Source organism: Mchenga conophoros, linkage group LG1 (assembly GCF_057382185.1).
Source record: "Mchenga conophoros isolate Kocher_MC1m ecotype Shallow Benthic linkage group LG1, M_conophoros_male_GT1.1, whole genome shotgun sequence".
Classification (NCBI taxonomy): Eukaryota; Metazoa; Chordata; class Actinopteri; order Cichliformes; family Cichlidae; genus Mchenga; species Mchenga conophoros.
Genome location: NC_140526.1, coordinates 34,446,972 through 34,460,445, shown reverse-complemented (window position 1 = coordinate 34,460,445; position 13,474 = coordinate 34,446,972).

The following is a 13,474-nucleotide window of genomic DNA, read 5'->3' as shown; positions in this document are numbered from 1 at the left end:
GATGTTGTTATCTCGTAGCGCAAGCATCCATTGATTTTGCTTGTCTGACTTTAAATTAATGTAGTTGTCACTCTTAGGTCTATTTCCCTCATCCCTATTTTGCTTGTACAATGGGAGAGAAAAACATTTCACACAAAAGACAAAACAGACTCACTGTCAGATTAGGTTTATGCTTTTTTTATATACATAAATGAAATGTTTCTGCTGGAGGGATTGCAGTCTGCCCGCTAACAACCATGACAGAAAATATGTTTCTGTACACGTAAATTATAACACCAAAAATGTTGTGAAGCTAATTCATTTGCTTGCTGCTTAATATATATATATATATATATATATATATATATATATATATATATATATATATATATATGTATATATAGGAGAAGGATCGTTGAGTGCGAGAGGAACTGACCTGAAAAATAGGATCATGGCCAAGCTTGAAACCTGGATCCCCCGTAGCCGGTTACCAAGATTACGTGAAGTACCCTCAGAAGGTCTGCTAGATGATGTTAATGCAGCACTACGGGCAATACCTACAACCACGATTACCGACACTAACAAGCTGATCTACAATACGGCAGCAGTGATCAGTGAGATGCTTGGCTACAAGTTGAACAGCCACAAGGGGCAGTACCCTCCATGGAGAAGGAGGCTAGAGGGCAAGATCAAAGTAGCACGGAGAGAGGTTAGCCAACTAACGGAGTTGCAGAAAGGTGCGACGAATAAGGTGCCTAAGAAATACAGCAAGCTGTCCATACCTGAGGCCTTGGAAACTGCCAAGCAAAGACTCACAGCCTTGGCCAGCCGCTTGAGGAGGTACACCAGAGAGATAGAAGGCAGGAGAATAAACCAGCTGTTCTCCACAGAACCAGCAAAGGTGTACTCTCAGTGGCAAGGGAACAATAAGAGAACAGCACCACCAAGGCTGGAGACGGAGCAATACTGGAAGAGCATATGGGAGAAGGATGCAACCCATAACGGCAATGCTCAGTGGCTAGAGGATCTGAGGGCAGACCACAGCGACCTCCCTGAACAGGGTCCAGTAACCATCACAGTGGCAGATATCCAAGAAAGGGTCTCCAGTATGAAGAGTTGGACAGCACCAGGGCCCGACATGGTTCACGCCTACTGGCTGAAGAAGCTAACTGCACTCCACGAGCGTCTGGCAGCACAAATGAACCAGCTGCTAGTTAATGAGATACACCCGGAATGGCTAACTGAAGGCCGGACGGTCCTGATCCCCAAGGACCCCAAGAAGGGACCGGTCCCCTCCAACTACCGACCAATAACCTGCCTCAGTACTACATGGAAGCTCCTGTCAGGCATCATATCGGCTAAGATGAACAGGCACATGGGTCAATACATGAGCGGGACACAGAAAGGAATTGGCAAGAATACCAGAGGCGCAAAACACCAGCTACTGGTAGACAGAACAATCAGCCGAGACTGCAAGACCAGACTGACCAACCTGTGCACTGCCTGGATTGATTACAAGAAGGCCTATGACTCAATGCCCCACAGCTGGATACTGGAATGCCTAGAATTGTGCAAGATCAATGGGACCCTAAGAGCCTTCATCAGGAACTCAATGGGGATGTGGCGTACAACACTAGAGGCCAACTCCAAGCCCATAGCACAAGTCACCATCAAGTGCGGGATCTACCAAGGAGATGCTCTGTCCCCACTGCTGTTCTGCATAGGCCTGAACCCCCTCAGTGAGATCATTAAGACTGGCTACGGATACCGACTACGGAACGGAGCAGTTGTCAGCCACCTCCTGTACATGGATGACATCAAGCTGTATGCCAAGAGTGAACGAGACATCGATTCACTGATCCACACTACCAGGCTATACAGCAATGACATTGGAATGTCGTTCGGACTGGAGAAGTGTAGTCGGATGGTAACAAAGAGAGGGAAGGTAGTCAGAACTGAGGGGATTGAACTACCAGAAGGCAACATTGCAGACATAGAGGACAGTTACAAGTACTTGGGGATCCCGCAGGCGAATGGGAACCATGAAGAGGCCGCTAGAAAAGCTGCAACCACCAAGTACCTGCAGAGGGTCAGGCAAGTCCTGAGGAGTCAGCTGAATGGTAAGAACAAGATCCGGGCCATCAACACGTACGCCCTGCCCGTGATCAGGTACCCTGCTGGGGTAATAGGCTGGCCAAAGGAGGAGATAGAAGCCACTGACATAAAGACAAGAAAGCTCCTTACCATGCATGGAGGGTTTCACCCCAAGTCCAGCACCCTGAGGCTGTACGCTAAGCGGAAGGAAGGGAGCCGGGGACTGGTGAGTGTCAGCACCACAGTCCAGGATGAGACAAGGAACATCCAAGAATACATTGGGAAGATGGCCCCAACTGACCGAGTGCTCAGTGAATACCTCAGGCAGCAGAAACCCAAGAAAGAGGAGGGAGACGAGGAACCAGCATGGAAGGACAGGCCCCTGCACGGTATGTACCACCGGCAGATAGAGGAGGTGGCTGATATCCAGAAATCCTACCAGTGGCTGGACAAAGCTGGACTGAAAGACAGCACAGAGGCACTAATCATGGCAGCACAAGAACAAGCTCTGAGCACAAGATCCATAGAGGCTGGGGTCTATCACACCAGGCAAGACCCCAGGTGCAGGCTGTGTAAAGATGCCCCAGAGACAATCCAGCACATAACAGCAGGGTGCAAGATGCTAGCAGGCAAGGCATACATGGAACGCCATAACCAAGTGGGCGGCATAGTGTACAGGAACATCTGTGCCGAGTATAACCTGGAAGTCCCGAGGTCAAAATGGGAGATGCCCCCAAGGGTGGTGGAGAATGACCGAGCTAAGATCCTGTGGGACTTCCAGATACAGACGGACAAAATGGTGGTGGCTAACCAACCGGACATAGTGGTGGTAGACAAACAGAAGAAGACGGCCGTAGTGATCGATGTAGCGGTTCCGAATGACAGCAATATCAGGAAGAAGGAACACGAGAAGCTGGAGAAATACCAAGGGCTCAGAGAAGAGCTCGAGAGGATGTGGAGGGTGAAGGTAACGGTGGTCCCCGTGGTAATCGGAGCACTAGGTGCGGTGACTCCCAAGATAGGCGAGTGGCTCCAGCAGATCCCGGGAACAACATCGGAGATCTCTGTCCAGAAGAGCGCAGTCCTGGGAACAGCTAAGATACTGCGCAGGACCCTCAAGCTCCCAGGCCTCTGGTAGAGGACCCGAGCTTGAAGGATAAACCGCCCGCAGGGGCGTGCTGGGTGTTTTATATATATATATATATATATATATATATATATATATATATATATATATATATATATATATGTATAAATGACAGAATTGCTTCTAATTAATGTATTTGGAATGTCACAAACATGTCGATATTAATCAGTATTATATTCATTGTGTTGTAGAGCAGTTTTCTATAGTGGCTGTAGGATTATTGGCACTGACAGCATTTGGTTACAGTTTCAAAGTTCCTCTGCAACCAAACCTCAACACAGGTAGGATGTGGTCCCTGACATGATAGCAATAGGAGTTCACTAGTTTGAATATCTCGTAGACCTAAAACAATTCATAAATGTGGATCCATTCGTGGAAATGCTTTAAGAATGTTTTTCAACATTATGCACTATAAATGCCACTTGTTTTGCACATATTCAACTCTGTATATTTTATATATTTTATTATTATTATTATTATTATTATTTTTTTTTTTTTTTTTTTTTTTTTTTTTTTTTTACTATTTAATTTGTAAAAATGTGTATACACACACACACACACACACACACACACACACACACACACACACGTAGGAAAATATTTAGTATACACATCCAGAAATGCATACACTATTATATATTGTACATATATTTATTAGTTTCAGGTTGGCCATTCTTGTATTTTGCTCGTTTGTGTTGTTGTGTTTGCACATCTCTGTTGCTTGTGGGGCTCGCACACAAGAATTTCACTCGCATGTGCTGTGCCAGTGTGCCTGCACATGTGATGTGACAATAAAAAGTGATTTGATTTGATTTGATTTGATTTGGATTAGTTTAAAGAAAGTGGCATCCCCCATAGCTGGAAAATTAAGCCAATGCAAATGCCAAAAATGGTATTTCCATTCATAACAACTCTAGATGGTGAATTTTTCTACCTTGACATTGGAGATAGCGTGTCCATTTTGGTGCAATTGTGTGGCTCTTTTGATAGGCACAGGCAACCAGAGAGAGCTGATTCACAAGGCCTCACTTCTGCTGACTCAACTGGACCTCTGAACTTTCTCATTAACATTATGATGTGATGTGAAATTAGCACTATTCAGGACATTCTATAAAGAGCATCTTCAGTTTCTATAAATACAACATGGCCGCAGTCAAAATGCTAATTTTGACACTTCAAAGTGTGTATTCCAATCCCAATAGATGATGCCGCAATGCTTATGTCCATTATAATCACACGATCTCTAGTTTTAAGTGGCTTGTTTTTCTCATTTTAAACAGTGCTACAAATTCGGTTTTTGTCCATCTTTTAGTGCCAAAAATGGACAAAAACAGCCCAAATCTGATAGACATACTGAACTATGAGATATTTTCAGGTCAAGGACAGAAGCCATTTGGGCCTCCCTTTTCAAAGTCTGTAGCTGGATCTTTGCCTTATAGTTCTCCAGGGACAGAAGCTACAGAAGGACTCTAAAATAAGTCTGATGTACTCGGCAAATCAATGACTCTTCCTCAGCTGGCCTACTTTAGCTCACTCATACAATGAACAACGATCAGTGAAAGGCATATAAACACATCCACAAGCCTACCTCCAGCACCTGGTTAAAAAAAATTAATTTATTTTCCATTTCTCACCATCACTGTGTCACTGTCACTTCTGAAAGCATTCAGGAATACACTTTACAGTTTGTGAGTAATTTTCTGTTTATTGCTTCCATTATGACAAAACTGTCACATTCAAGTTCAGATGCTAATTTATTTTTTAATTATTTATTTTGTAAAAACTTCTCACGGTTTTTGCACATGTTATATGATCTACAATCAGATCTACAGTGAACACACAGAAGAATATCAGAATATAACTCATTTAAATAACTGAAATGTACATTCTTAAATCAGAATACTTGATTAATCCCCAAAGACATTATGTGTTTACAGTTGCTCCAATACAAGGAATCTGTGTTAGTTGAAGTGAAGCATCAGCATTTTAAATTTATATGAATGGAGGAGTGTGTCCAACCTTGTGATTGTACTATTTGATAGTACTATTTTATGGTTAAGCTTTACACTTAAAGACATACTTGCAGGCAAGTGCAAAATGCCTGTAGCTGTATCAGAGTGAGACTGAAGAGAGCTGCTTTCCTACTCCCTGAACTCACCAGCCTTAAATCACATGCTTGTGTGATGATCTCCTCCTAGATTTGAGGTGGACTTCTGAAGAAGAACGACTCTTGGTTTTGGCCTGTGGCCACTGAAGAGGCTCTGACAGCTGCTGCTATATAGCTTTCTTAGGAGTTTAAGTACTGCAGTCAAAAAAAACCTACCTTCATTTTTTTTACCTGCAGCATTTCATCTCCCAGTGAGAAACAATTAACAGAGACCCAGTGGGCTTCTGCAACAGAAACACAGTTTACCATCATTCAACAAGATAGCAGATGTTCATATCTGTTCATATGCCACCATTTTTCTATGCATTTATATCAATCTTTCATTAATTTAAATTAAAAAAGTTTCCTTTCAGTTTATATCGTGAAGTTTAAAAAGCAAAGTAGGATATAAACCAATTCCCTAAAAGTAAAAATCAAAGATATGCTGCAGTACACTGGAAAACTGAAAAACAAATAAAACTGTTTTGCAAAACTGAAATAAAAACAGACTTGAGAATAATTAGCAACGCACTGCCTCGGGCTGAGCAGTAGCGCTCAGGTTCATTGAAAGTTAAAAAGGTTGCACATAACCAGGAGTCAGAGCATTTAAAGCTTTTAAAACATGCAGCAAAGCTGTAAAGTCAATTCTAAACCTCACAGGAAGTTAGTTAACAACAGCAAGGATTGGTAACGGTGGTAAAAACCTGTAAGCAGCATTTTCGAATCAGCTCAGTTTGACAAAGCAAGACTGCACTGCTTTTATCACCTGGCCACCAAGGGACTTAAAAAAAACATATCGATGGATATGGCACAAAGGGTAGTTATAATCGCCTTTGCTTTTAAGTTGTATAGCTAAAGAATCTTTTTTTGGACATCCAACTTTTATTCTAATGTAACAGGACACAGTGCAAAGTACAGGTGTTCATCTCTGCAGCAACTGAAATCAGATGAGTGTGTACTTGGGTAATATGCACATAGTAAGATGCCAACAGCTTTAAAGCCATATAATTGATCCCAATGTTTTCAGCTGGCTGATTAAAATGACTTTATCCATAATACAGTTTATGTAGTAATAATTATATTTTGAATTGAAGCGCTGGTGTGTATTTTAGAAGTACTATCTAGAGACTGTTAATTTAATGCATAGACACTAGAATAGTGTATATAAATGAGAAACCATCAAGTGTCTGTAGCAACATTTTTTTTTTTGTTGGGATATTTTTACTTAACAGAAAACTTTTTGGATGCTGAGTGAACAGAGGTCACACTGAAACTTTCAGTTTGAGGGTAGAAAGATTGATTTTATCCTCTCACGCAGAAAAAACAATAAATAACCACTACCACCTCCACCAAAAAATCATGTAGATGGTGCTCTGAGCCCTATTCTTAGCCCGACCCTCTGCAACAGTAATAGCTGCAAGTGATAGTACTTGGTAAGATTAAGATTCTGAGTGAGAAACAGCAAAATGGGTTGTTTGTCAGAGATGGAGTGCTGAGTTTTTTCACCTTGTGAAGAAAGACTACCAGAACTGTTCACGGGAAAACTCTGTAGCACACGTACAGCATCCTACAGCTCACTGCCAACATTTAACAGAAAGAGAGGCCACTGACTGTCCTAAAAGTTTAATTCAAAGTCAGTAGACTGACACTGTTCTCACTGCTGTTTAGGAACCTCAGGATCCAGAAAATGTTTTAACAGAGTTATATGGTTTCAAATAATTATATTTCATGTTCTACATTTCAGCTGAAAATTAACTGCACACCAAGACATAAAGATTTCTTACATCTGCGTTAGCGATGGTACATGAGACATCAGACATATGTTCTAATTTGAATCTCTTTAATCTTTTGCGAGAGTTTTCCCCGCCAGGGGTACTGGTCCTGAAACGAAGCTGCCCTGTGTGTGTGTGTGTGTGTGTGTGTGTGTGTGTGTGTGTGTGTGTGTAAAGAGGTGAATATAAGCTGTGGTTAAAGTGCTTTGAGTGGTCGATAAGACTGCAAGAGTGCCATCTAAAAGCAATTCTTTCTGTTGAAAAAAAACCCCCAAACAAACATTGTTGCTTAAAGTTTGATTTGTGGTCAGGGATGGAGCAAACACAAAGGAAAGTTAATCGTGTACTAACAGTCATTTTGATTCTGGTTCAAACACACAAAAAACACAACAGTGATCATTTTTTAAAGGACTTAAAGATGAATTCTGTTTACACGGATGTGATGACATCATCACTCTCATCCCATCCCCCTATTTGCCAAGAAAATGGAGGGCGAGCTTGTTGCAGATAGAAAGTAACCTCCCAACAGTAACAAAGGATGATAAGTAAACTATGTACAACCTAGGTCACCAGTTGAAAGTCATTGCCATACTTCTCACTTCCAAAACTGGATTAGATCACTCTTTACAGCGGGGATGTCCCTGGCTCCAGTTGTCAGGAGTGGGAGGAAACAGTCTAACCAGTTGAAAAGTAATAAAACCCTCAGAAAATAGTCAACAACTAAACACAATTGAACACAAAAGATCCAATACTGTGTGTTTTAAGGGGCCATTTGACACAGTTGGTGTGCTTGGTGTGCTTCAGTCCCTAGGTCCTGTTGCATGACCTAGTTTTGACCAAGCTTTCTCCTCCAATGCTTCCCAAAAAGCCATGTTATTTCACTCTTTTTCTAATTGTATTGTCATGAAATCTGACATCAGACATGTCAACACAGTTTTAAATGTCGACATGTGCCACTTTGCTATATGCATAATAGTGTATGTGGCAAATGTCAGCAGTGCTTGCACCAGCAGCATGAGCACCACTTACTGTATTGCTAGTTATACTGTAGTGCTCTTAGACATCATAGACCCCACTGTAAGTCTGTGTCATGCAGTAATTAAGAATAACAATAATCATTTAAAAAAAACAACAGCAACAAGTTATTCTGGTGCTCACTGTAAAAAGCATCACTTTTAAAATTATTAATTTATATGTGCCTATGCTTTATTGCTTCAGCAGTGGAAAAATGCTACAAATGTGAAAAGGGAAGCCTGGAACGATGCTAATTCACGTTAATGTATTCAGCTACAGCCCTGTTTATTTTTTGTGCTTTTGGCAACTAGGCAGCATATTTTCGTTGTAGAGTTATTAAGGTAACGTGTGCCACTGTTTCTGTCTGGTTGCTTGTAGAATCACACTTTATAGACTTGTGTTCTCCTGTTAAATTAACACTGTTTAATAACAGTACAGCTGGGTAGGACTAATAATGACGCACTGCTACAACACTGACATGATAATTTTATAGTTTTAGCTATAGTTACTAGCTGATGATAGCTAATGTGGAAATTGGGTAATTGTTAATCGTTAAATGTCTAATATTAACCAAGTCTAGTGTAATCTTCTGTATTAGCACAAAGCCTTTCCAGGAATGGACATCCCAGGTCACTGGAATTGCAATTGGTAAGAAGAGTGGGCCTAAATTTATCTTCAAACTGATAAAGTCACACAGAAAACAATTATGTCAAATTATTGTTGCTGCAGGTGTTTCTACAAGCTATTGAATCGTGGAGTGTACTGACATGCACGACAGACCCGCATAATGATTTTTAAACCTTTCTTTTTCACAACTTTATGTAAAAACACTAATGGAGATCCATTCAGTTGTTGAGATACTTCAGTCTATACCAGATACCAGATCTTAATACAAAGCCCAGAATTCTAACACATCCATTATTAACAAAAATAAAAAATAAAACAAGGCTGCCTTATTTCCCCCCAATTCCATACTTTCAAGGCTAGAGAAAATGTGGTGTAAAGATCTTGGGCTTTGTAACTGAGCAGAATCTTATTCCTACTGATGTGTAACTCTGACTACGTTGGCTGAAGGGCAAAGAAAGAGGCGCATGACTGGCAGCTATGAGAATGTCATTAGGATTAGCTGTAAAATGTAGGCCATCCTCCATTTTGCTGGTATGGCCCACAGAGAGGCAGAGAACACCTTATGTGTGCACTAAAGCAAATATACTGCACAGAGAAGAGGACATTTCAGGTGATTCAGTACTTTAAGAGGTTTTGGTCGAGTTTATTTCTTACACAGGTTTTTATAGATTTTAATCACCATACATCTTTGCAGGGGAGACAGCTAAGAAAATTGCATGGTTGTGTTGCCTTAAGCCTCAGGAGGCAATACATTTTCTACAATTATATTTTAAGTGAGCAATGAAACAAAGCATTAGCATGATAGTAAATGTCCCCCCCCCCCCCCCCCCCCCAAAAAAAAAAAACAAAAAAAACTTGACTATAGACTTAACTCAGACAGAGAAAATGTTGAACTGCTGATGTGGTAACATGAAACATGGAAACACTGCTACAGATTTCAGGACTGGGGATCATGAATATTTGTAGAAAAATATTATGGTGTCCATATAGTTGTCCAAAATTTCTAATGCTGAAGCAAAAAGTGTCAGGTGATGGAAGCACATGGCTAAGAAAAAATATATATAAATTACTTAATTTGCAATGCAATCTTGGTCTTATCAGCCCTCTGGGTGCAAATGAGATCACATCAATGGAACTCAAAGAGCTCTGGTTGCTAATGCGATATTTTTACAGTATGAACCTGGTGGCTGTTAAGTTCTCATTAGATAATGCTCACTTTGCAGTGCAGATTTTGCTTTGGGTCATATATCTGATTATTAGCAGACCATCAGCAGACTGTGACTGCTCTGAGAAAAAAACCCCATTTGAGTCAAAGAGCAAAACACAGTCCCGAGTGCCTCGGTTGTGCTGTTGAGGCTGAGAAAATATACTGATCTCAGCTGGCCCTTTCAAAGCCTCAGACGTGTGAATGAAAAAAGTAGCTCGTGACAGAGTCAATGACCCACAATGTGTCGAGCTTCAAGTAATGCGGACTCCAGAAAAGAACATTATTTTATAAGTGGAAACAGTTTATACAGTGTGTTTGTTGTTCACTAACTAAGAGCTGGACGTATCATCTTCTGATTTAAAAAGTGTTGATTGGAGAGAACAACTCTTGTGTCAGAGCTACAGTGTGTGAAATGGTGTAAGACTTATTCATATCTGAGGCTTTGTGGAAACAAATGAATACTAAACATAATGAATTTTTAATCCTTCTTGTCTCGTGGGTAATGTGAGCAAGTTAGATGCCTGTATTTTCAGGTTCTGGTGTAGAATGAATTAGCATTACTTGGCTTGAAGCGATACAGTGGATTTCATTAAATCAGAGACACTATATGAGACAGATATGGCACTCAGTGAATCCTAAATTGAAGAGTCCTCAATTGCTTTGGCACATTTCTATACACTGAAAAAAAGGCCATGTAGGATTTACTTGATTCAATAGTGGACATTGGTTGCACACAAATGTTTTGCTTTGGCAGAAACTTAAACAATTGTGTTCAATCAACACAACTTTTTCATATTCAATAAACATGTGCATTTTGTGTTCATAAAACGCGATTGAAACATGTTTAGATGAAGTAAGTTGAGCTCTTGGAATATTTTAATCCTTCAGAATTTTGTCATTGTATTTCAGCACTATTAAATAACATTTACCCCAATACTGCTTGCTCATTTAAATGCTACATGTTGTCTTCATATTACATAATGTTCAACAAAGTCTAGAGTCTGGTTAATATAAAAATTTAATGGATCTACAACAACTAACATCCTATCTTTATCCTGGTTGCAGGGGGGCAGGGAAATAACCCTGAATTGTTAGGCAGGGTACACCCTAGACAACTCACAAGCCTGTCACAAACAACCATTTGCACTTACATTGACAGGTAATTTAGAATCATCAATTAAGCTAACTAACAACTGCACGACTTTTAACTGTGGGAAGAAACCAGAATACCCAGAGAGAAACCAGATTGTGGATTTGAACCCAGGATCTTCTTACTGTGAAGCAACAGCACTAACCACCATGCCACCAATCCAGACTTAACAAAAGTAGGAAAGCTATGATTTTAATGCTTGATGCAGAATTTTTTTGTACGTTTTTGTCCTTGACAGGTTAATCCACAGTAAATAGCAATAGCATGCACATGGTGTGTCGTAGTTGTCTGCCTCTTATAACGCCAGTGATTTTCCTACAGTTTGACATCTCGTGCGATCTTGTGAATTTCATGAGTTCAGTAACTAACCACTCTTACTAGATTGTATCATGTCATTCAAATTCAAATTCAATTCAAATTCAAATTTTATTTGTCACGTACACAGTCATACACAGTACGATATGTAGTGAAATGCTTGGACAACTGCTCGTGACCTAAAGAAAACAAAAAAGGAAAAGGCTATGAATAATATAGGAAATAAATATGAAAAATTAAAAAGGGTAACGGTAAAGGTAAAGGGTAAAGGTCTCAACAAGGACAAATTAAGTTGTTGAATTTCGTACAGATCCTTCATGATTTAATTATGTTCATAGAAGCATGAAATTACCGTGTTTAAATTACAAGTTAATTTAAACATGTAATTTTGTTTTTAATGTAACAAACACCCAATTTACTTTTTTCAGTATACCAAAAAAAGTAGTGGAGGCTACTCAATTTGACTGAGATGGATGCCTTCCTGAAACCACGATCCAAAGCATACGAGACTGAAAGTTATTGACTTACTTCACTCGAACATGATATGAACAATTTAATCTAGCCTCTCTGCATATCATGTAGTTTCTACACTATATAGTTACACTTAACTTTAAAGCATGAGGCACTTATGTTAAATACACGCAAGATGCTTACGTAAATCCAGGATTTGGCCAATCCCTTTTTTTCAGTGTACAAACATACAAGTTCTCCTTGGTGAAGACACATTTCCCAAGATGATCATTGTCACCAAAATGTTTTATGGTAAACTTTTGTCTTTGTAGTATCTTCTATTGTCTGAAAATGTGCATGTTTAGATTTTCAGTGTGTAGCAGTTAAAGTAACAGAAAAAAACACTGCACAGAGCAAAAGTACCACAGAAAATTGTTCAGGGAAATCAAAACACAAACCTACTACACTCAAAAAAGTGATTTTGAAAAATTTGAACAAGATAAATTTATGTTTCTAAGGTGAACGTAATAAAATCATATACGATCTGCATGAAATTCACCAATAAGGCTGCTACAGCCTTATATACCCACCCGCTCTTTCAGGTCAGCTGATCAGCTGTTCCTGAATGTACCCATGACTGAGCATAAACTTAGAGGAGATCGTGCTTTTGATGCAGCATCTCCAAAACTGTGGAACGAGCTGCCTCTTCTCTGCCTGTTTTAAATCACTGCTGAAAACTCATCTCTTCACCCTGGCCTTTGACTCCTTGTAAGATGTTGGTTTTTAGTTTTAGTTTTTTGTTGATTCTATGCTGTTTTATCTTGTTTTTAAATTTAGGTCTGTTTTAATTCTTATGTATTATGTGTTTTATTTTTTTATTGTTTTGTTTTATTCTATTGTTCCTAAGTCGTTTACTGTACAGCATGTTGGTCTTGTCCTGGGTATTTTAAAGATCTTTATAAATAAAGATGGATTGGGTGGATTGGAAGATAAACACTTTAGTTTGCAGTACTGTGGTGAGTTCACAGTAAAGCAGTGTGTTGGACTGGTGCACAGTGATTGTGGCGTTCATGGTCAGTGTTAGGTTACCTCAAGTATAGTGGATTAATTTGCATTTAAGCTGATGTTGCTTAGATTAACCCTCCTGCCATCCTTTAAAAAACTCACACCCATCACCCTAGGGACCATTCTCAGCCACGCCATAAAAAGACCATATATCCATATTTTATTCCACTTTAAATTAGCCAACCTTGTAAAACTACTTCTCCCTGAAATATTCATGTAAAGTTTTAATTATATTTTCGTTGTTTTAACCCTTCAAATCCCAGTGTTATTACATGAGCGCCCTGTGTTATAAGCCCCAAAAACCAAAAAACGAAACTAAATATTTCCACAAAAAACCAGTTGAAGTAATATGTGATTGTCATTATAAGTAGGCCTTTAGATGGACCAAAGATTGGCACCAACATACATTTTGACCTGCCATTATTTTTTTTTGCATTTTTTTTGCAATTTAAAAATTAAAACTTCAAGGCCCTGAGTCTTCATTGACATCCAAGAAAAGAAGAAAAAA